Source organism: Oryctolagus cuniculus, chromosome 12 (genome assembly GCF_051225735.1).
Source record: "Oryctolagus cuniculus isolate XC-2025 breed Fujian yellow rabbit chromosome 12, ASM5122573v1, whole genome shotgun sequence".
Lineage (NCBI taxonomy): Eukaryota > Metazoa > Chordata > Mammalia > Lagomorpha > Leporidae > Oryctolagus > Oryctolagus cuniculus.
In genome coordinates, this window is record NC_142878.1 from 77,762,722 (window position 1) to 77,787,275 (window position 24,554).

Genomic DNA, 24,554 nt, shown 5'->3' on the forward strand with positions numbered 1-24,554 from the left:
GTGAACCAATGGCAAAAAGGAAGACCTTTCTCTCTGTCTCTCTCTCTCACTGTCCACTCTGCCTGTCAAAAAAAAAAAAAAAAAAAAAAAAAAAAAAAGATATCTTAGGAGGTTGCTATTGCCAATAAGCCCAGAACATCAGAGAACCAAGTTCATGCTCATCACTGTAGCTAAAGTTGGAAAATCAGCCACCAATGTATCTTTACTTCTAGTAAACAACTTTTTCTCTGCCAAAGAACACTATTTTCAGTCACTTTCATTTCTATTGCTAAGCAACACCATGCACCCCAAAGTTCTATTTCTGGTTCTGCATTTAGAGTCACAGACACCTACAAAGTTACATCCCACATGCTGGGACATTTTTAGGTTTCGTTTGTGAGTGTCATACATGCAATCAAGTAACTCAAGGCACAGCTGTGATGTTCTACACTTGTACAGAGCTTACCTTTACTGGCAGGCATCCCATAAACCGTTCTCACTAGCTTTATGATTTCTCAACAACTCCATGAGGCTGCCTCTGGGTAGAGAGGGCTCAGCTATGTCCACACACGACTAAGAGGCTGAGACTTGAATCAGGGGCCATTCCCAAGTTTCTCACCCATCATGCACCACTGAGTTTTCTGCCATGTGATGGACTCAGCTTACTTAGCTGTATATTGCAGATACATTGCTCCATTATCTCTATATTCTATGCATTCATGGTTTATACAATACCTAATACTTTATATTCCTTGAATAATTTTATTGTTCCCTGGTGACTAACAACCTCATCCCTGCTCCTAATTTTGAAAATGGGAGCCAGTAAAATTTGTTTTATAAAAACTGATGGACAAAAATAAGACACCAGGGAGATGGTAATATTTACAGGAGTCATTGGAAAGGACAGGGTAGATAATTCTAAGAGGATAAGGTTTTTGTTGAAATATTGCAATATTAAAAAAGATGTACAAACATGGCATTTTAATGAACAATTTTTAATAAAATAAGGGAAAAAGAGAAAATGATATGCATGACTCAAAGCTTTTATTGTACTTTTCATCCCATCTTCTTAAGCATCTTTTCTAGGGATCTTCTAAGAGAATATTTAGAATAGTTACAGACCCAGAGGCTCAGAGCATCATAGTGCTTTAAAGTCAAGAGAACTTAGAGACCAAGAAGTCATGAGTAATAACCAAAAAAAATATTTTAGAGAAAGCAACAGTGAATCAGGATTTGAATGCTGTCAGTTTATGTGTTTTGGAGGCCAAGCCAAAACACTCTATTCCCTAAGCGGTAAGAAGAACCGTCTAGGAGAACTTTGATTAGAGCTGATAAATAGTAGTGGAAAAAATACCAAAGCCTGAATATCCATCCATGTCTAATTTTCCTGGTTTGTGTATAGTTTATTTTACTGATTTTATATCTTGTTCCCGCACAAAGAGAGTTAAGGCGGTTTGCAAAGAGTTATACAATATGTCAAGTTTAAATAAACTTTTGGAAGAAAAAAAGCAAGAGAAATGTAAAAGCGGAAGGAATATCATTTTTACTCAGATCCTCCAGCACTACAGGAATGGACCTATACATTTTAAACAGCAAAAGTTCAATACTGTGACAGGAGGCATGGTGCTAAGGACACTGCTTGGCATATAAAAACTCAAATGATAGAATTACTGTTCATGTCATTGTTGTTATTAGCCCAAAGTTAATTTGCTTCCTCACTCTCAAAATAAGAGGTCAATCTTGTTCCCATGGAGAATTCCTTTCCCCTTCCTACTTATTCTTGTGTGTGCGTGTGTGTGTGTGTGACCACATGCCCTTCTAACTTCACAAAATAACAAAATCTAACAAAACTTCAGAATCTTATAATGAGAATCTACGCTGTTGGCAACATAGCCAGCTCTTAGAAAAGCCATCAAATTGGCCACACTTCTTGTCTTTTTTCCTCGTGTCCTCTTTCCTCCTCTTCTCTCCTGTATTGTGTGCTCCCATCAGTGGTATCCTTCCAACTCTGCTCTACATCATCCGCACAAAAGGTACCCCTTGCAATGAAGTATAAATAGCTCACACTAGTTCAATACCCCAGGAGGGCTATATTCTCAAATATAGCAGAGCCTTAGAATAAAATTGTGAATAACTTCCTAAAGGGGAAATTCAGCTGTCCATGGGTGAAGGTATGCGAGACATATTTCTGAGAAAAAGAGAGCAGTAGAAAGGAAATTATAGCCCATTGTTGTTGATTATAGTACAAAGGCAGAGCACTAACAGAAAGCATAATCCAAAAATAACTGGGGCCACAAGTGCCTTGATGTCAGTGCAAAGGAGTAAAATTTTGATTTCCACCATGTGAAAAAAAAAATGAAGATGAATGTAAGCATTTAGTGAGAAATGTAATCTATATATATGAAACACATGAAATTTGTTCCCTTTCTAGAAATATTTTAATATATAGTAAAAAAATCTTGAGATATATCCTAGCCATTCTTACTTTGCTTTTGAAGACAATTCTCCCCCACAACCCCTGGGAAAAAAGAAAATTCTCTCACTCAATCTCCAACACAAAACATTAAAATATTGACTCCCAGATCCTTTCTAACAGGAGTCTTCATTTTTTATCCTGCTTGAAATTTCTTGTATTATTCCCCATTTCTAGCTCTGTCTGCCTATCCTTCAAAATGATTAACATAATGAAAGGCCAGTAGTCCAGAAGGCAAACAGTGAGACTTCCTATAAAGGCCAGCAAGGAAGAGGAAAACAGAAGTGAGTACCTAGCCTAGGTACATAGGTAAAATGGGCATTTTGACTTCAGGAAGGAAGAAAGAGGAAGGAACCTAGATCAGGACCTCCCAAACCTGCAACCATACCAGTTGTTCCACTGAGGGAGTCGAGGTGTATACAATGTGTTAATATCAGTAATGTCATTATTTCATTCAAAATAAATCAACTACAAATAACAGAGGTGAAAGAACCTACAGACGTGCTTTTTACAGGGAGAGAATGTATAGCCATATCAATGTTATTTTTCAGGTCATGTCAAGCCCAGCACATACCTAAGAGTCCCTAAACAATCCAAAGATCAGCATAGAGCTGCTATATAACATGAAAAGATACTCCGTGCCAGTATTTATTTCCAAAGACAACACAGTCAACAAGGTTATCATCTGACCATATCAACCCTTTGGTAGCCAGTGTCTCCCTCCCCTGGATGAGTTCTACTTCCACAGCCACAACTGCTAATTCAGGGAACCTTCAGCCAAGTGTTTGCACCAGGTGTGAAATATCAACTATACATGAACGTCTTCCAGAATTACTTCCCACTGTTAGGGCAAGATATCTGCTGACTTTTAGGAACCATCATATAGGGGCCATTTCACATCATTTAAATATCTTGACTCTGCTAGCTATATCTTGACTCTTCTAGACTTTTATGACTAGAAATTTTACTTAGAAATTGTGTTTGTCACTATGCCATGTAGCCATAGGTGTTCAAAATTTCTATTTCCCTTTTTCCACATTTTCCTTTTACTTTCTCACATTATGTTTTTGATTCCCACAGGCTACACCAAAAAATTAGAATAATCTTTATTACAGCAAAAAAAATTTTTTCTTGCTACCTTTACCCAAACATGCTTTAGCATAAAAAGTACAGGAATTAAAAGCAATTCAATAACCACTGACATGAAAACTAGAGAACCTCCAGGATATAAATCAATACCTCTGTAGCTTAATAGGTATTTCTACCCATAAATTCATGTCAAAATAAACCCATATTGGCTTTTACTTCCAATGATAGAGGAGGAGAAGAAAGAATCTCACCCCTGTGGTAACAAGATCAACTCAGATAAAATCAAGTTCTATTTTTCTTTTGGGCTACATAAAGTAGTGCAGATGAACTACTGGAAATAGTTCTGGAAATAAAATTCCAGAAAGAAGAGGTATCTCCCTATGTGAGCAAGGAACAATAGCAGTTTTACCTGGGGAAGACATCTGGTTCAATCAGACAGCAATATGTCACATGCTGGGTGGTTTTGCAGAGATGAGCCAAGCATTGGTTGGCTGTATGGATTTGAATCTAGAAGAGTGCAAAATGAAAACAAATTAATTGACCAAATAACTCTCCAACACATAAGCACATGTGGATGAAAGGCTACAAAGCACAGAGAAAGTATGTCAATATCACACATTCGTACAGAGCATGCATGCTAGGATCTTGCTAGATTTCAACATAAAGGTACTCCAACATCAGATGGTATTACAACGCAACTTCTTCCTAGTTCAACTACTGACCAGATTAAATACACAGCAGTGGTGCAGGATGCAAGGTTTTGTTTAAGTTAAGATGAACTCAACCAGTTAAAGTAGCTATATGTCCTGGTTTAACTGGATGAATCTAAGTATACCATATATAGTATCCAGTATAAAATAAAGTTATGAGACATGGAAGAAAATATATTAATGAAAAACACAGGCAGTACAAACTGACTTACTGACGACACAGTCATTGAATTAGCAGCCAAGAATATTAAACTATCACAAATATGTTAAATAATTGACAGAAATATATGAGTATAATATGTGAAGAGACAGTATATTCCATAAAAGAAATGTATACAAAAAATTAAACTATGGAGCTGAAAAATAAATACCTAAAATAAACTATCTTTGGAGAGCTTAAAAGCAGATTGCGCACTGCATGTACAAGGTTGTAGAATGAGTGCTGGCTGTGGCACAGGGCCACCACCTGCAATGCCAGCATGCCATATCAGAGTACTGGTTCAAGTCCTGGCTGCTCTGCTTCTGATTCAGCTTCTTCCTCATGTGCTTAGGATGGCAAAAGATAGCCCAAGTACTTGGCTCCCTACCACCCATGCGAGAGACCAGGATGGAGCTCCTACCTCCTGACTTCAGCCTGACCCAGCCCTGGCTGTTGCAGCCATTTAGGGAGTAAACTAGCAGGTAGAAGTTCTCTTTCAGTTTCTCTGCTTTTCAAATAATTAAATTTTTAAAAATAATGTTCTAGAAGCCATAAATGAGTCCCATCCCCGTAGGCATACCTGTTTGTGATACAACTTTGATACTCTTCTTATATAGGAAAGGAAAATATTTCTACACTCCTTAAATATGTCAGGTTTTCATCTTTCTTTCTTTCTTTCATGAAAAAAGTACACCAGTAGGTATGTTAGTCTGTAAGTTTAGGCATTTATCTGAGAGCAGACCTAAACAAATACTGAAGTTTTCCCAATTAGAAGGCTATCTGGAGACTGTCATGCCATGTAGAGGCCTGGGAAGACATACTACATGGAAAGAGTGACTCAAACATCTCTGCTTTCCCTAATGAACTGAGATTCCCAAAAATCACTTGCTGAATACAAACTCATGAGGAACATAGGTACAATCAGTAAGAAAAAAAAAGCAGTTGTCCCACAGACATTTAAAAATAATAATGTAACTTATTTAAAGCCACTATGTTTTGATGCAATTTGTAAGAGCAATAGACTGTAGAATGAAGGATTAGTAAAGTGACCTTCCAATCAATAAAAACTACCCAAACTGAAGCAGAGAGAGATGAAAGATATGAACAAGAAAAAAAAGGCTTTAGTCACCTCTGGGATAATAGCAAGAAGACAGCATACATATCACTAAAACATCAAATGCAGTGGAGAAAATAGGACAAAAGTTCATTTGGAAGAAGACTGGCTGAAAATTCCACAAATTAGATGAATTACATAAGCTTACACAACTGAAAAGCAGGAGAACCATAAGCTAGAAAAATACAAAGAAACCCACACCTGGAAACATCATAGTCAAAATTCTACAAATCAAAATTAAATAGAAAATATTAAATTCAGTTCCAGTATAAAAAAATGCACCACACACACACATACACACATAAAAGGAAAACAACTTTTAGAACAAAGTTGGCTCTTTATCATGAATGATGGAAAGGTTTCAAATGGAAAAACACTCTATGGAGACAGGCCTAGTACAAAGATAAAAGCTGCCACGGGGAAACACAAAGAAGAAACCAACAAGTAGCTCCACAAATTCTGAAAAACAAAAGCACCAATTCAAGAAACAAGAATAAGGAAGACAACATGACGCCCCCGAAAGAACATAATATTTCAATCCTAGATTGTGAAGATGATGAGACTGAATCAATGCCAGAAATGGAATTCAAAAAATTGGTTATAAGATTACATAGAAGTAATCAGAAAAAAATGTACAAAATACTGTCAAACTGTAAATATCATTGGGGAATATATTTCAGCACACGAATTGGGAAAGAGCATCAACATTCAGTCTATAGCATGAATAGTCTTTTGTACTCAGATTCTTTCTAGCATAATGCATGTAATATCTATACATTTCATGGGAAAACTGGATTTCCACATGAAGCATAAAGCAAGACCCCTACCTTACATCTTACACAAAAATCTACTCAACATGGATTAGAGATCTAAATCTATGACCCAACACCATCAAATTATTAGAGAACATTGGGGAAACCCTACAAGACACTGACAAAGGACAAGATTTCTTAGACTCCAGAAGAAGGCAGCCAAAGCCAAAATTCAAAAATGGGATTACTTCAAATTGAGAAATTTCTATACTGCAAAAGAAACAATCAGGAAAGTAAAGAGGCAACTGACAGAATGGGAAAAAATATTTGCAAACTGTGCAACAGATAAAGGGTTAATAACCAGAATCTACAAAGAGATCAAGAAACTCCACAAAAACAAAACAAACAACCCACTTAAGAGATGGGCCAAGGACCTCAATAGACATTTTTCAAAAGAGGAAATCCAAATGGCCAACAGGCACATGAAAAAATGTTCAAGGTCACTAGCAATCAGGGAAATGCAAATCAAAACCACAATGAGGTTTCACCTCACCCCGGTTAGAATGGCTCACATTCAGAAATCTACCAACAACAGATGCTGGAGAGGATGTGGGGGAAAAGGGACACTAACCCACTGTTGGTGGGAATGCAAATTGGTTAAGCCACTATGGAAGTCAGTCTGGAGATTCCTCAGAGACCTGAATATAACCCTACCATACAACCCAGCCATCCCACTCCTTGGAATTTACCCAAAGGAATTTACATTGGCAAATAAAAGAGCTGTCTGCACCTCAATGTTTATTGCAGCTCAATTCATGATAGCTAAAACATGAAATCAACCTAAGTGCCCATCAACAGGAGATTGGATAAAGAAATTATGGGATATGTACTCTATAGAATACTATACAGCAGTAAGAAACAACGAAATCCAGTCATTTGCAACAAAATGGAGGAATCTGGAAAATATCATGCTGAGTGAAATAAGCCAGTCCCAAAGGGACAAATATCATATGTTCTCCCTGATTGGTGAGAACTAATAGAGTACCTAAAACGAAGTCTGTAGAAGTGAAATTGACACTTTGAGAAGGGATGACTTGAGCTGGCCTTGTCTTGCCTGTCAAGGAACAGTTTCTTTTTTTGTTCCTTTTTTTCTATTTTGTTTTTTTTCTTCATACTATTTGTTGAACTCTCTATTTAACATAGAGTTAGTCATAAGTGTAGAAAGTGAATTGAGGACGGATCTCAGTAAGAAATAAGAGTGGGAATAAGAGAGGGAGGAAGAAGTTTGTAATATAAAGCTGTATAGTTCTGCATACATTCCTAAGGACTTCCTTTTAAGGATGCAATTTAAACGCTTGTCATGGGATCCCAAATCCCATTAAGACTGGTGGTAAAAATGCCATCCTAAGTGTTAAAGTGATCATATTAAGTGCTAAAGTGAACTTATAGATAACATTAAGTGTTAAAATGATCATATAAATAGGATCAAGTGTCTGGTAGTAATAATAAATAGAATTAAAAAGGAGAGAATGTTCCAACTTGGAAAACAGTCCACACAGCAGACTCATAGAATTACAATTGCTTCATGTAACACTCTGACCTCAGAATCAGCCCTTAAGTCTTCCTACTCTGGCTGAAAAACCCTTGAGAACATTTCAGGCATGGAAAGTCAAGACACTGTAGCAAAAAAAAAATGTTACATGAAGAATCTTCTTTCCCAGCAGAAAGAAGTGGCCATCAAAGAAGTATGTACTTTTCTCTAAGAGGAGGAGGGAACTTCGACTTTGCTTATGGCCTTGTCTAAATACTGATGGAGTCTGTGGACTCAAAAGGTTTCCATAGCCCTGGGCAGCTCATGTCAAGAGCCTCAGGTGATCACTGATGTCATACATAAGAATTTAATTGTTAAATTAACAACAGGACTCACTGTGCATTAACTTCCCCTGCAGGACCTCTGCCCTTAATGAGTTGTACTATGAGAGTTAACTGTAAAACTGTTCTTAGTTTGTGTGTGTGTGCGTGTGTGTGCAAATTGTTGAAATCTTACTTAGTATAACTGGTCTTCTGTGTACAAAGTTAATTGAAAATGAATCTTAATGGAGAATGGGACTGGCAACGGGAGAGGGAGGAGAAGGAAAGGTGGGAGAGGGTGGGAGGGCTGGTAAGGTAGGTAGAATAACTATATTCCCAAAGTTGTACTTACAAAATTTGTATTCCTTAGTCCTTAATGTGTTGTACAATATGAACTAATGCTATAACTAGTACTCAAACAGTACTTTACACTTTGTGTTTCTGTGTGGGTGCAAACTGTTGAAATCTTTACTTAGTATATACTAAATTGATCTTCTGTATATAAAGATAATGGAAAATGAATCTTAATGTGAATGGAATGGGAGAAGGAGCGGGAGATGGGAGGGTTGTGGGTGGGAGGGAAGTTATGGGGGGGGGGGAAGCCACTGTAATCCATAAGCTGTATTTTGGAAATTTATATTTATTAAATAAAAATTAAAGATATTAATTTTTTAAAATACACTGTATATAAAGACTGAAACAATATAGAAAATAGTGGAAAACAATGGAAAAGGTATGGAAAAATATCTTAGCAAAAATTATGCCTATAACATGCTGAATCAGACTTGCCCCAAACAGTAGAGTTAGAAATGTGCAAGTGGATTCCAATTCAATCCCATCAAGGTGGCAAGTACCAATGCCATCTCACTAGTCAAAGTGATCAGTTTCAATTCATAATTGATCATAATTATAGGATTAAGAGTCAAAGGGATCACATAAACAAGACTAGTGTCTGCTAATACTAACTGATAGAATTAAAAAGGAAAGAATAATCCAACATGGGAAGCAGGATACACAGCAGACTCAGAATGGCAGATGTCCTAAACAGCACTCTGGCCTCAGAATCAGCCCTTAAGGCATTTGGATCCAACTAAAAAGCCCATGAGAGTATTTCAGGCATGGAAAGCCAAGACACTGTGGAAAAAAAATGACCTAAATGAAAGATCTTTGTGAGTGAGATCCCAATATAAAGAACAGGCCATCAAAGAAGGAGGTACCTTTCTCTGAAGGAGGAGAGAACTTTCACTTTGACTATGACCTTGTCCAAATAAGATCAGAGTTGGCAAACTCAAGAGGTTTCCATAGCCTAGGCAAGTCATGACAAAAGCCCAGGGTGATTACTGATGCCATAAACAAGAGTGTCAATTGTTAAATCAACAACAGGAGTCACTGTGCACTTACTCCTCATGTACGATCTCTGTCCTTAATGTGTTATACTATGTGAATTAATGGTATAACTAGTGCTCAAACAGTACTTTATACTTTGCGTTTCTGTGTGGTGCAAACTGTTGAAATCTTTACTTAATATATACTAAATTGATCTTCTGTATATAAAGATAATTGAAAATGAATCTTGGGCCAGTGCTGCAGCTCAATAGGCTAATCCTCTGCCTGTGGCACTGGCACCCCAGGTTCTATTCCCGGTCGGGGCGCCGGATTCTGTCCCGGTTGCCCCTCTTCCAGGCCAGCTCTCTGCTGTGGCCCGGGAGGGCAGTGGAGGATGGCCCAAGTCCTTGGGCCCTGCACCCACATGGGAGACCAGGAGAAGCACCTGGCTCCTGGCTTCGGATCAGCGCGATGCGCCAGCCGTGGCGGCCATTGGAGGGTGAACCAATGGCAAAAAGGAAGACCTTTGTCTCTGTCTCTGCCTCTCTATCACTGTCCACTCTGCCTGTCAAAAATAAATAAATAAAAAATAAAAAACGAAAAAGAGAAAATGAATCTTGATGTGAATGGGATGGGAGAGGGAGTGGGAGATGGGATGTTGCAGGTGGGAGGGAGGTTATTGGGGGAAAAAGCTACTGCAATCCAAAAGCTGTACTTTGAAAATTTATATTTATTAAATTAAAGTTAAAAAAATTATGCCTATATACACATACTCATGTGGTATATTTTTCACTCATTCACCTATTTAGGTATAAAGTTTGATGACTTGACAAAAATATAGTTGTGTAACCACTATGAACAATATATAGAACATTAGCATCTCTCCAGAAAGTTCATTCATAACCCTTTACATTTTAGTCAACCATTACTTCCACCAACATGGCTGTTGGTGACCTGGCTCCTATTCCTGTCATCTGGCATTGCCATAATGTCATAAAAGGAATCAAGGAGTACCTTAGTCTATTCAGGTGGCTACAACAAAAGCCATAGACCAGATGGCATATAAACCACAGAAATTTATTTTTCACTGTTATAGACCCTGGCAGCTTCATTTTCTGGTGAGAACCCACACCCTAGATCATAGACAAATACCTTTGCACTGTGTCCTTAAACGGCAGAAAGCATAAAGAAGTTCTCTGATATCTCTTTTGTAAGGGCACTGATCCTATTCATGAAAACTACCTCATGACTTAATCACCCTTCAAAAGCCCAAACTCTAAATCCCACTGGGGAATATATTTCAGCACATGAATTGAGAGAGGGCCTCATCGTTCAGTCTATAGCATAAATAATCTTTTGTATTCAGATTCTTTTAAGCACATCTATACATTTGCTATATATTTCATTTGTTTAATCATTTTACTATTGAAAAGCACATCACTATATCTGTGAGCTACAATTTGTTTATTCATTTGCCAGCTGATGAGAATTTGGGTTTCTTCTAGTTGTTAACAATTATATATCCAGCTGCTATGATACTGAGTCCTTCTGATGGTATAAACTTCCATTTATTTTCAATAAATACCCAGAAGTGGAATTTGTAGGTTATCTAAGTTCATGTTTAATATTGACAAGCAGTTGTTAAACTTTTTTTTTCCCAAAGTGGTCGTAGGATTTTAAAGTCTCACCATCTAAGGTCAAGAACTCTAAGACCACTTCATATCCTGTTGGCCCTTGACATTTTAATTGTGGCTGTTATAATTTATTTGTAGTGTCATCTCATTCTGGATTTAATGCTGAGATCCCTGATGACTAGTAATGATAGGCATCATTTAGAGTATTCATTTGCCATCTACATCCCTGTCAACGGTCAGGTATGTTGTGGCTTTTGTTGGGGTTTTGAGTTACTTGATAAATGTTTTATAAATGTCTTCTGGTAATTTGTGACTTGTTTTTCCATTTGTTCATTGACTTTTTTTTTTTTTTGACAGGCAGAGTTAGACAGTGTGAGAGACAGACAGAGAGAAAGGTCTTCTTTTGGTTGGTTCACCCCCAAAATAGCCGCTATGGCCGGTGCGCTGCACTGATCCAAACTAGGAGCCATGTGCTTCCTCCTGGTCTCCCATGTGGGTTCAGGGCCCAAGCACTTGGGCCATCCTCCACTGCCTTCCTGGGGCCACGCAGAGAGCTGGACTGGAAGAGGAGCAACCAGGACAGGACCAGCACCCCAACTGGGACTAGAACCCAGGGTACCAGCACCGCAGCTGGAGGATTAGCCTGTGAGCCGTGGCACCGACCAATGTCCATTGACTTTTAAAGAACAGAAGTAATCAACTTTGATGGACTCAAATTTACATTTTTTAATTTCCATTTTATGCTTTTGCTGTTGTTTTCTTATTAAAACAAACAACTTTGAGGCCAGTGCCGCGGCTCAATAGGCTAATCCTCCACCTAGCGGCGCCGGCACCCCAGGTTCTAGTCCCGGTCGGGGCGCCGGATTCTGTCCCGGTTGCCCCTCTTCCAGGCCAGCTCTCTGCTGTGGCCCGCGAGTGCAGTAGAGGATGGCCCAAGTGCTTGGGTCCTGCACCCCATGGGAGACCAGAATGAGCACCTGGCTCCTGCCTTCGGATCAGCACAGTGCACCGGCCGCAGCACGCCAGCCGCGCCGGCCATTGGAGGGTGAACCAATGGCAAAACGAAGACCTTTCTCTCTCTCTCTCTCACTGTCCACTCTGCCTGTAAAAAAAAAAAAAAAAAATTGAATAAAGACCACCAAGACTTTTCTACTATCTTTTTTCTGATTTTTACAGTTTCAGGTTTTACACTAAGATCTAAGCTATATTTAATGTTAATTTTGTAGACTATGTGAGGTATAGATCAGGTTTGCTTTTGCACTTACAGATGGCCATTGTTCCAGAACCATGACCCTTTCCCCACTGAGTTACTTTGTCACTTTCATTAAAAATGACTGACCACATATGCGTGGGACTATTTATGGATTCTGTTCTGTTATTGCTCTCCATGTCTACCTTTATATCCACTCTACATGCTATAGTTTTAACAGGATGTGGTAACTCAACTTAAGTACCCAAGTCGAGAACTGGTAGGACTAATAGAGTGGAAGCTTAGTGTAACTATGGTATCTGAGACGGGGCCTGGTAAAGTAGTTAGAATGAATTAAGTTGCTAGGGTGTAGACTTATTATTGAATCATTGTGATTTTAAAAGAAGTCATATAGACATAGAAATTGAATATCTTCCCTCCCCCCACCCTGCCTCTCTTTCTGCTTCTCTCTCTCCCTCCATGCTTCCTGCATGCATGTGTTTAGCCAATCACAGTCTTCATCAGATGCTATATTAATGAAGTTGCCAAATTTTGGACTATAAACCTCCAATATCATGAGCCAAAATAAACCTTCTTTATTCGTAACTGGCTTCTCTGGAGTGTTCATTTGTGAAGAAACACTGACTAACAGACTGCATGATCTTGATTTCTGCAAATCCAAATATAATATATGGCAGTTATGAAACACACAAATACTCCACAGAAGTAGTGTCAGGGATGGGAACTTGGGGTCAATGCAGTAATAGCCCCATAACAGACACCCATTATTCATGATCTGTGTAAATGGAGACCATGGTAAGTTCATGAAATACGTTGTATTCTCTGGAGATCCTACTTAAAGAGATAGGATTTTTTTTTTCTTTTTTGACAGGCAGAGTTAGACACTGAGAGAGAGACAGAGAGAAAGGTCTTCCTTCCATTGGTTCATCCCCCAAATAGCTGCTACAGCTGGCGCGCTGCGCCGATCCGAAGCCAGGAGCCAGGTGCTTCCTCCTGGTCTCCCATGTGGGTGCAGGGCCCAAGCACTTGGGCCATCCTCCACTGCACTCCCTGGCCACAGCAGAGAGCTGGACTGGAAGAGGAGCAACCGGTACTAGAACCCCGGGGTGCTGGTGCCCCTGGTGGAGGATTAGCCAAGTTTGCCATGGCGTCGGCCTGAAGAGATAGTTTTAAACAGTTAGGAGTTAAAATAGAGTAATGAAAACTCAAATGATCTGGGAGACCAATGAAATAGACTTTTACTACTGGCTCTAAGTCCAAGATTCCAATTTCCTTAATATCCACCAAGTATTTACTGACTTTCTGTTGTATTCGAGCACTTTACCAGGCATGACATAAACATAAGGCTTGCCCTTCACAGAACTTGGAGTTCAAGGGGAAACATTAAAGATAAGCCTTTGGGGGAGTGAACCAGCAGATGGAAGATATTTCTCTCTCTCTCTCTCTCTCTCTCTCTCTCTCTCTCTCTGTAACTCTGAATTAAAAAAATAAATCTATTCAAATATGGTGTATAAAAAAATGACTTCAAATGGCTGGATTCCACTGCCGAATAGCTGGTAAGAAAAGGTGAATGATGGGGGAAAGGCTGGAAGGTAGAGCTGTCCTTGAATCATTTTTATTTGGTAAACCTGTAGGATGAATATCCAAGAAACAGTTCAAATGGCAAATTTGATGCAGGAAGTTAAAGCAAAGAAGGACACCATGGTTTAAAAGTTAATTACGAAACACAAATACTTTAAGTATGAGAAATGGATGGGCTTAAGAGAAAGCAAAAGCTGAGATGAGAAAAAAGACGGAACGCTGACAGCACCAACATGTACAGGTTCTACTGGAAGAGGAGCTTGCAAGTACAACATAAAAGTTGTCACCGAGACACAGGAGAAAGCACAGGAGTGAAGAATCAGAATTGAAGAGATGAATCTTTCAATACAAAAAAAGTTTCAAAAATCCTCAATTCTGTAAGATGAAGATGTGACACTTTTCAGTAAGTGTGGAAAAGGGGTCATTTTTGAGATCAGCCAGAGGATAGGTAGAATATCCAGAATAAAATTCAAACTAGGCTGGCTTGAAGAGTGACTGGGAATGGACAATAAATAGGATAGTATCAAAATCTCCATTGGAGTGACATGATTTCAAGTGAGGGTTTCTGCTATTTGTTTTGCTCCTAATTAGAGACTGATGACAAAGCGCCAATGCTAATGGGAAGTGTCTTGAAGACCAGAGTTCATTATTCTTCCTTTCTACACCCCCAGCAATCTTGCCACATAATTACATACCTAATCACTTTCCAAAGCCTGTTTCCATTCCTTGATTGTGTATCCATTCTTGTCCTTCTCCAATCATTCTGGCTACATTAAAGTATTCGTGCCTTCTTTTTAAAGCACAGTAATAGCTACATTTTTTTTCTCTTCTTAATTAAGAAATAATTGCACATATTTTGAGGATACAGTTGATATTTCATTGCACGTTTACAATGTTTATTGACCAAATCAGGATCAATAGCTTTCATATTTCCTTATATTTGGAGACTTTTAGGTCCTCTGTTGTAGTTCTTCACAAAATATCTGAAAGTTTCATTACAACATCTCTGCAGAGGTAGCTAAACTGTGAAGTTAAAGACACAATGCTCCAGAATGACAAGTTAGCCCAAGACTTCTGATCCTCAGCTGCAAAGCAGCAGAACCCAACTACAAAGTGAGCAAGAAGCATCCACATGGCCGGCGCCGCGGCTCACTAGGCTAATCCTCTGCCTTGCGGCGCTGGCACACCGGGTTCTAGTCCCGGTCGGGGCGCCAGATTCTGTCCCGGTTGCCCCTCTTCCAGGCCAGCCCTCTGCAGCGGCCAGGGAGTGCAGTGGAGGATGGCCCAAGTGCTTGGGCCTTGCACCCCATGGAAGACCAGGAGAAGTACCTGGCTCCTGCCATCGGATCAGCACGGTGCGCTGGCCACGGCGGCCATTGGAGGGTGAACCAACGGCAAAGGAAGACCTTTCTCTGTCTCTCTTTCACTGTCCACTCTGCCTGTCAAAAAAAAAAAAAAAGCATCCACACAAGACCATTCACAATTCTGACACCAATTTCAAGTTCAAGAGGTCCCCAAAATCATACTCAGTTTTGATAGTCACAAGAAAATTCACAGAATTCACTGAAACCTATTATATCCATGGTTAGATCTATTACAAGAAAAAGTTTACAAATCAGACCCAAAGGAAATCATAGAGAGAGCATAATCCAGGAAGTTTCCATTTATCGTTGTGGTATGTTACCCTCACAGCTTCTGTGACAGTTCACATAGAAATTACAAATCCAGGGAGCTTGCTTGGGCTTCAGTACCCACAGCTTTATATTAGGACTTCATTTTATAGGCTGAACTCAATTTCTATCCTCATCCCCAAGAGGTTATGGTGATATCACATCATCTAAGGAACTATGATGCTTAATAAAGACATTATTGATACCTCCCCCAAAAAAATCTAAGGGTTAAGATGTAACTCTAACCAGGAAGGAGCAAAAGACAGATCTCTCTCTGGATCAAATTCTTCATTACCAAAGAGATAGTTAACTTTATGTTCCAACCTACCCTAGTTTGCGATACTCTGCCAGGAAGCCCTAAAAAACCAACACAAGAAGTGTTAAGAGCAGTGATTGAAGGTTCTTAACATTCCCCAGGCTTCTGCTCCCACTCCTGCATTTCTTGAAAAGCGACCTGATACACAATCGTGGCTCATAGTTCTTCAGTTCCTCCCAGTAATAGCACATAATCCATTTCCCCTGCCATGTGACTTTATAGGTGCTTTTCAGTAGTGTAGATGGCAAATACCAGGGAACTTCAATAAGTTGAAGTGATTATTACAAAAAGAAACTATAGATTTTTTAAATGCCCCAGTAAACTCACCTTTCAATTCAATTTGTCCCTGAACTTTTTTGAAGAACCTCATACTTGTTCACCCCACTGATGAGCCTGCCATGAATATCCTTTAAAACAATGAAATGAACATAAAAGAGACAGGGTGCCAGTTCCCAGCTAAATACTTGAGGCCTGGGAAGTTTCTTCTAGCCTTCTTAAAATTACCACTGCCACCATGCAAAATAACACCTCTGGTTGCCACCAGTACCAGAATATAGAGAAAAACACATGGAACAAAGCTGAATCCTGACCCCTACCCAAAATCAAGGCAAATCAATCAATGCCTTGCCCAAGAAAGCTATAACAAACTCATTAGTGAGAAATGAATACTTATTTTGGTGAATCAAAATAATCTTTGGTGTTAAATTTGGGCATTATTATGAAAAGCTGATTAATATATTCATAATAATTTTTATCCATGGTATAGACATCTGCTAAATATTCTTATCCAGTTTCCTGAACTCTAAGCTGACTCAGGTAAGGTAAAAATCACAAAAATTCCTACTTAGCATTTTTTCCTCAAGTCTTTTTTTTTTTTTTTTTTAGTAAAATGACCCTATCTCAATGATCACACAGACAAGGACTATCAACAACAATCGAATGGAAAGATGACCATTTCATCCAGACACAGTAAATTTTAAAAGAATCATAGATCATTAAAACTGTAGTAGTATAACATTCTTAACCATTGGTTTGACAAATATATAAATCAAAGTTTGAGAAAAGTATATTTGCAGGCCGGCACCATGGCTCAATAGGCTAACCCTCCACCTAGCGGCGCCGGCACACTGGGGTTCTAGTCCCAGTTGGGGCGCCAGATTCTGTCCTGGTTGCTCCTCTCCCTGTCCAGCTCTCTGCTGTGGCCTGGGAGGGCAGTGGAGGATGGCCCAAGTGCTTGGGCCCTGCACCCGCATGGGAGACCAGGAGAGGCACCTGGCTCCTGGCTTCGCAGCAGTGCGGTGCGCCAGCCGCAGCGCGCCAGCCACAGCTGCCACTGGGGGGTGAACCAACGGAAAAGCAAGACCTTTCTCTCTGTCTCTCTCTCACACTGTCCACTCTGCCTGTCAAAAAAAAAAAAAAAAGTATATTTGCAGCAAAACTGACACACATAGGCATTTATTTTTATTTTTTAATTTTAGCTGCCATATAAAAGCTGCCTTTCTGTGACCGGCTTGTTTCACTCAACATGATGTCCTCAGCTGCATCCATTTTGATGCAAATAGTAGAACATTTTTTTTTCCAACTGTGTGTTTGTATTCTTTATCCATTCATCTAATGTTAGACACCTTGATTGATTCCAAATTTTGGTTATTGTGCATAGTGCTGCAATACATGTGGTGGTACAGGTTTCTCTGATACAACGTGTTCATATCTTTTGGTATATACCCAGTAGTGGGGCTGCTTGATCATATGGCAAGTCTATTTCTAATTTTTTAAGGAATCTCCACACTGTTTCACAGTGGCCGCACTGACTGACATTCCCAGCAGCACTGTATAAGTGTTCCCCTTTCTCCACATCCTCACCAGCATCTGTTACTCTCTGTCTTTTGTAAAACAGCCATTCTGATGGGGGTGAGGTGATACCACATTGTGGTTTTGATTTGCATTTTCCTCATGGCTAGTGATGTTGAGAATTTTTCATATTTTTTTACCATTTGTATTTATTCTTTTGATAACTATCTGTTGGGATCTTTTGCCCATTTCTTAACTGAATTATTGCTTTATCACTGTTGAATTTCTTGAGGTTAAACCTTCAAGACATACGGCTTTTAGCAGCCTTAGTGAAGTCTATTTACAGAGGACGCCCTCCACTACAGAAAGCAACAGGGAAGGCAGCTAGCCATCACTTCATCACAGCTTACTTTCAAATAGAACAAATAGTGCTTTTACATTTCCCACTTCCTTTTCAAGCAGCCCTTATACCTCCTACCCATGACAGAAGAGTAAGCATTGCATTACAGACTCACACACTGATTGAAATATATGCTTTAAAAATTGTATTTAGTTGAGAGGCAGAGAGACAGAGAGACAGATTTCATCTGCTGGTTCATTTCCCAAATGGCAGGAGTTAGAAATGCAACCCAGGTCTCCCAAGTGCTTGGCAGGAACCCAATCAATTGAGCCATTGCTACTGCCTCCCAGGGTCTGTATTATCAGAAAGCTGAAGACAGAGCAGCAAATTCAACAGAGTTTTTCTGATGTGGGAAACGGGCATATTAACTACTACAACAAACGCCTACTCCTAAAATAGATTTTTGTCCCCTCATTACATGCATTATCTCTGCTAGAAACCCACAGTGCTACAAGGGAAGGAAAAATCTATGACAGTAGCACTCAGGAGCAAGAATCACCCATCATCTGGCTGAAAAGCCCATGAGAGTATTTCAGGCATGGAAAGCCAAGACACTCTGGCAAAAAGATCTCTGTGAGTGAGATCTCAGTGGAAAGAACAGGTCTTCAAAGAAGGAGGTACCTTTCTCTGAAGGGAGGAGAGAACCTCCACTTTACCTATGACCTTGTCTAAACAAGATAAGAATCGGAGAACTCAGAGGGCTTCCATAGCCTTGGAAACTCATGACTGGAGCATAGGGAGATTACTGATGCCATAGACAGGAGTGTCAATTGGTAAAGTCAACAACAGGAGTCACTGTGCACTTACTCCTCATGTAGGATCTCTGTCCTTAATGTGCTGTGCATTGAGATTTAATGCTATAACGAGTACTCAAACAATATATTTCACTTTGTGTTTCTATGGGGGTGCAAACTGTTGAAATCTTTACTTAATGCATACTAAACTGATCCTCTGTAAAAAAAAAAAAAAAAAAAAAAAAAAAAAAAAAAAAAAAAGAAATTATCAACTCCCAACTTGACTCTCACTGGGATTAAACATGACAATAGGTCTGATCTGATTTCATCATCATTAAAAAAAAATCATCTATTATTTTTCACTTTATGTTTCTGTGTGGGAGCAAACTGTTGAAATCCTTACTTAATGTATACTAAGCTGATCTTCTGTATATTAAGATAATCGAAAATGAATCTTGATGTGAATGGAAGGGGAGAGGGAGTGGGAAAGGGGAGGGTTGTGGGTGGGAGGGACGGTATGGGGGGGGAAGCCATTGTAATCCATAAGCTGTACTTTGGAAATTTATATTCATTAAATAAAAGTTAAAAAAAAAAGAAACTATAAAATGGAACAAAAAAAAAAAAAGAATCACCCATCAACCATTACTCATACACTAACTGAGAAACAATAATGTGATCCAGGGGGCAATTTCTATTTGACAGGGAAAATTCTAAGTCAGTATCTTAGCATTGCTGGTATACAGAAGTACCCAGGCTGATTTGAATGCCCTCCTCATAATCACTCTAACAGCAAAGTCAGTTAAGGTCACTGGGAGGCAAACTTGCCAAGCTTGGCACACTCAGAAAGGAACGTCCTAAGGATGACCTTTATTTATGAGCAACATCAAACTGAATCCAGTCTAATTGTACTCCTCGGAGCACTACACACAAGTTCTTTGTAAGAATACTGAAGATAAGAAGAACCAGTAATTCTCCTCTTCTCAAGAGATTTTATTCTTTGGAGGAAGATCAAGGAGGTGGCTAAGACTGATCAGTAACTGTCTCACCATAGAAATATCAATTTGATCAGATAGTCACACACCTAACTACTACCTTCCCAACAGTTAAGGCCAAGTCAGAGACCACAGTATCTGGTTTTAACCTAATTTTAAAAAGGTGCATTGAGGAAAACAGAACAGAATAGAAATGCCTGCATCACTACCAATTCCAAGAAAGGCAGCATATAGAAGACTGGTACCTCATGATGGGGAGGGGCAGTGGGAAAGGGGGAATCAAGTCCAGGCTCTGTCCCCAGGCCAGTGCCCATGGATGGAGCCCCTAGATCTGCAGCAGAGTATGGAACAGGACTCCACTACTGGTGGAGTGGAGGTGTGGACAAGAAAGTAAGGACAAAACTGTCTTGGAACTAAGTGCTAGGCCTGGCACATGAATCCCAGCACCACGTGTAAACCTAAAGAATGTAATCACAGGTTAACTCTCACAGAGTCCCTAGACCTGTGCAGGCATCATGCAGACAATTATCACCCTGTAATAGATTTGTATTTTGGCCTGTATCACTGCGCGAAGCATCATGCTTCTGGAGAGCAGCCCTGAGACTGCACAGGTCTCTGCAACCTTGAGACTGAGGTACGACTCAGCTTAGTGTCAGCCATGGTAACAAAGTGACTGTTTCCACCAACCCTATCCTAACCTCGGGAAGCAAATATGTAGCAACACCCCAACCACTAGGGTGCATGATGGAAAAGTAAGAACAGACAAGGCATTGAACCTCAGAACTATCCCAGTGAAACCCAACAAAGGGAAAATACAGTGGCCCTGGTCCCCAAGCCTTTATCTGTGGACAGAGCCCCTAGATCTGTCCCATTGCCAAGCAGAGATCATGGCCCAAGTAAGATGGTCCTCTGTCCCAGCCAGCATCAACCATTTCTGGTTCCAACAGTCTTGAGCAATGAGTAGACCAGAGTAGGATGTATCAGAAAAGGCATTAGTCCTGCTCTCATGCTCTACGGGTCTCAGCAGGCAGTTGATTTTGGCTATAACTTACTGTTGAGGCATTATAGTCATGACATTGCCACTCCAACCTTCCCCAAACACCAGACTACACAACACAAAGACAGTAATTGTCTATTTGAGATAAGAAAATGTAAGCACACACCAAGCTGTTACACAGGGGCTTAGGACACAGCTCCAGATCCAGGCAGAATCCTGCAACAAATAACCACAGGCTGGTGCCTGGGGACAAGGTGTCTGGGCCTGCCCTGACCCCAGGAAGATGAATGTGGGACAAGGACTGTCTTATTACTCACTATCCCAGTTGATCCTGAACAACAAGCCAACTGCAGATTTGGGACAAAGCTGGCACTGGGATGGCCTCTGACTCAGGAACAGCAACACCACCAACAGCAGGCTTGTGGCAAACCAAGACAAAGGGCTACTGTGGAAACAGCAGAACTGACCACAGGGTCAGAGAAAATAAGAGCCTGCTTTAGACTTCTGCAAAGATAGGCAAAAACAGATTCATGTAATAAAGACTTGGAAAAAAGCTAATCCATCAATGTGCAGCTATCATTATACAGATTCACAAAGCACTAAGGTCTCTAAGGGAATCTTAACGTCACAGAGTGAGTGAAATAAGATACCAGGAACTGATCATATAGCAACAGACACGCGCACATTTTCAGACAGAATGGGAAATAACTATTTTAAGGAAGCTCAACAAGCTTAAGGAAAACAGAAAGAATTGTACATTCTGTTAGAGAAACTTAGCTGATGTTGAACAAATAAAAGAAATCAACAAGACTTCCTTGAGCTGAGCAGCACACCAGGTTTTATTACTAACGTACTAGAAGACATCAGTGGTTCAAGAGATCAAAGGGAACAGATCAAACTCAAACTGTAAGAAGATTGGATTTTTCAAACTACCCAGTTAGAAGATAAAGAGTTAAGAGGAATGAAGAAAGCCTACATTAAATCAAGGAAAGCATCGAAAAAAACAAGTATTGGGTCATTGGGGTTCAAGAGACACCTGAGGAGGCTGGCAATAGAGCATCTTCTCAGATGTTGCTAAACTGCTGTGAGTCATGTGTATGGTGATTAAATAGTCATTCCTTCTCAGTAGTAAAACAGGCTATTGGCATTTTGCATAAAGCATTAAGGAAAGAACAGTAACATCACGCTGCCTGAAAGAATTCTGAGAGCTTGGGGCTGGCCATTTGGCACAGGAGATTAAGTCACAGCCTACAACAACAGCATCACATATCAGAATAACAGCTCAAGTTTCAGCTGCTCTACTTCCAGTGTACTTTCCTGCTAATGCTCCTGAGAAAGCAAAAGAAGATGGCCCAAGGGCTTGGACTGCTGCTACCCATGTGGAAGACCCAGATGGAGTTCCAGGCTTCTAGCTTCAGCCTGGGTCAGCCCCAATTATGGTAACCATTTGGTGGGTGAACAAGTAAATGGAAAATCTCTTTCTCTCTCTCCCCTCTTACTTCTCTATCCCCCCATCTTCCTCCCTAACTCTGCCTTCCAAACAAATAAACAAACCTTAAAAAAACAGACACTTGAGAATTTCAAAGGTGTAGGAAGCTTGCTCAAACAGATAAGAACAGAAAAATTACAAAATCTAGAGGGAGATACAACTATCCAAGTACAGTGAGGTCAAAGGTCACCAGTCTGGGGCAGCCTTGTGGTGCAGCAGGTTAAGCCACTGCTCCTGATGTTGGCATTCCATATCAGAGTGCTAGATTGGGTTTTGGCTGCTCCACTTCCAGTCCAGCTCCCTGCTACTGAGCCAGGGGAGGCAGTGGAAGATGGCCCACGTACTTGGGTCCTTGCCACACATGTGGAAGGCTGGACTCCAGGCTCCTGGCTTATGCCTGGACCCTGGCTTGTGTGGCCATTTGGGGAGGATCAGTGGATATAAAATAAATCAATCTCTCTCTCTTTCCCTCTGTCAACCCTTCCCCACCAATCATTCTATATGTCAAATACATAAATGTTAAAAAAAAAAGTCTGTCGGATTCAGTCCAAACAAGTATGCTCCAACAGCTACTCTAATCAAGTTCCCTGAGTTTAAAAATAAAGAGAAGATTCTCAAGAAAGTCAAAGAAAAGAAACAATTAACAAAAGAAGGTACCCAAACTCACCTAACTGCAAGCTTCTTAGTAGACATCTTATAAGTCAGAAGGGACTAGGAGGAGATGTGTCACAGGGTTAAAAGGAAAAGTGTTGCCGAACAAGAATACTGTATCCAACAAGCATCCTTCAGATATTGGGGAGATGAAAACATCCCCAGACCATAAAATCTGAAAGATTTCAAAACCGTCAACCACCCCTGCAAAAAGTACCAAAGGGAGTTCCTCAACTCAAAGAGATGCTACAAAGTCGGAAGAAAACATCGAAAGACATAAAACTCACTGATAACTAAAACAACAGTTCAAAATGCTCTAATTTGTAAATATAGTGTATTATACATCCATTAAATTAGTATCAGGATTAAAAAACAATTAAAATAACTACCTTAAATATAAGCAATATAATAAAATATAAAATAGGATATCAAAAAACTCAAAATATGAGTAGCAATGGAGTGCAAGTGAACAGATGTTGATTACTGTTTTTTCTTTTTTAGTTCTTCTTATATCTTTATAATCAATGTTAAATAGCTATTATTTCAAAAAAAGTTTACTACTATCATGTTTTTTAAGCCTTGTGGTAGGCACAAAGCAAAAATCCATAATAGACTCATCAAAAAGAATAAGCAAGAATCCAAACACTGCCAGAGAAAATCACTTAACCACAAAGTAAGGAGACAGAAAGGATCTACAATAAAACTAGGAAACAAATATCAAAATGGCAGTATTGGAGCTGGCACTGTAGTGTAGCAGGTAAAACCACCACCTGCATTTCTGGCATGCCATATGGGGGCCGGTTCAAGTCCCGGCTGCTCCATTTCCTATCGAACTCTCTGCTATGTCCTGGGAAAGCAGTGGAAGATGCACAAGTCCTTGGGCCCCTGCACTCACATGAGAGACCCTGAAGAAACTCCTGGCTCCTGGCTTCAGATCAGTTCAGTTTCAGCCATTGTGACCATTTGGGGAATGAAGCAAAAAGGAGAGAGAAAGAGATAGAGAGAATGGAATTAGATCCAGCATGGTGGCATAATGGTTTAGGCCACCACCTGCAATACCAACATCCCATATGAGTGCCAAGTGAAGTCTGAGGTTGCTCTGTTTCCAATCCAGTTCCCTGCTAATGTGCCTGGGAAAGCAGTGAAAGATGGCCCAAGTCCTTGAGTCCCTGCCACCCACTTGGGAGATCAAGATGGAGTTCCTGTCTCCTGGCCTTGGCCAGGCCCAGACCCACTATGGTGCTTGGGGAATTAAGCCAGTAGACCAATGAATGATCTCTTTATTTCTCGCACTTTCACTCTGTCTCCCTCTCTCTCTCTGTAACTCTGCCTTTCAAATATGTAAGAAATGGACAGAGGGAAGAAGTGAGGGAGGGAGGGAAGTATCAATATGCTGCTAAAATTATATATATGAAACCTGTTTCCTTTGTATAAATAAAAAAAATTTAAGGTAAAAATAATAAAGAACATAAATAAGAATTTAAAACAAATAAAACAATTCTTTTTAAAAAGAGAGAGAGAGAAAATACGCAGGGCTGATGTTGTGGTACAGCAGGGAAATCTGCCAACTACAACACTAGCATCCTATATGGGCGC

General features: G+C 39.9%; 1 long non-coding RNA gene across 3 annotated transcripts in view; it reads right to left on the reverse strand.

Moving 5' to 3' along the window:
- LOC149123107 (uncharacterized) overlaps positions 1-24,554 on the reverse strand; it is a 381,517-nt gene that overhangs the window by 101,371 nt on the left and 255,592 nt on the right. For all 3 annotated transcript variants that reach the window (XR_016218153.1, XR_016218155.1, XR_016218154.1), the window contains exon 4: positions 3,951-4,048. This is a non-coding gene — a long non-coding RNA (uncharacterized LOC149123107). The remainder of the gene's footprint in view (positions 1-3,950; positions 4,049-24,554) is intronic.